Source organism: Capsella rubella, unplaced genomic scaffold, assembly GCF_000375325.1.
Source record: "Capsella rubella cultivar Monte Gargano unplaced genomic scaffold, Caprub1_0 scaffold_35, whole genome shotgun sequence".
Lineage (NCBI taxonomy): Eukaryota > Viridiplantae > Streptophyta > Magnoliopsida > Brassicales > Brassicaceae > Capsella > Capsella rubella.
The window spans coordinates 9594-10446 of record NW_006238891.1 but is presented as its reverse complement, the minus strand read 5'-3'; positions in this window follow the sequence as shown (position 1 = coordinate 10446).

The window sequence follows — 853 nt, the reverse complement described above, 5'->3', positions numbered from 1 at the left end:
TTGTATTCTAAAATATGCTAACCCAAACAAAATTAGACAAGCCATTTAATTATTCAAAGCAATGGTTGTGGGTTCTTACCCCATTTTGGACCAAATTTCAGCAAGTCTTCCTACACACTTTCAAACACTCTTCATCTATCTCTATCACTTGTAATCAATCAACTTGATTGTATTCTAACAAATTCTAACCCCAAATAACACTAAATAAGTCATTTAGTCGTTCAACGTAATGTTTCCGAGTTCTTAGCCCATTTGGCACTTAATTTCAACAAGTCTTTCTCCACACTTCGAAACACTCTTCATGCACCTATAGCACTGTAATTAATCAAATTTAATGTATTTCAACATATTCTAACCCCAAATAACATAAGACAAGCCATTTAATTCTTCAAAGCAATGGTTGTGGGTTCTTAGCCCATTTTGGACCAAATTTCAGCAAGTCTCTCTACACACTTTTAAACACTCTTCATGCATCTCTATCACTTGCAATCAAATTCATTGTATTCTAACATATTCTAACCCCAAACAACACTAGATAAGTCATTTAGTGGTTCAACGCAGCTGTCAATTAGGACTAAAGACCGCGGGCTGGAGCCCAATCTGCCTTAAAATATAGCGGTTTAGGATTTTAGTTTTAGTGTTCGCGGTCAAGCGGGCTGAGCCCGCCGCGGTCTAAAATTATTGGCGGACTAAATTTTGCGGTCAGCGGGTTAGACCGCGGGTTAACTAAAACCTATTTTTAAAGTATTTATTATTTAACATAAATTTCTTTTATGTTACGTTACATACTTAGATGAACATGAACTGATGAACCCCACTCGGCCACTCCCCACTTACGTCTCCAATACAACTC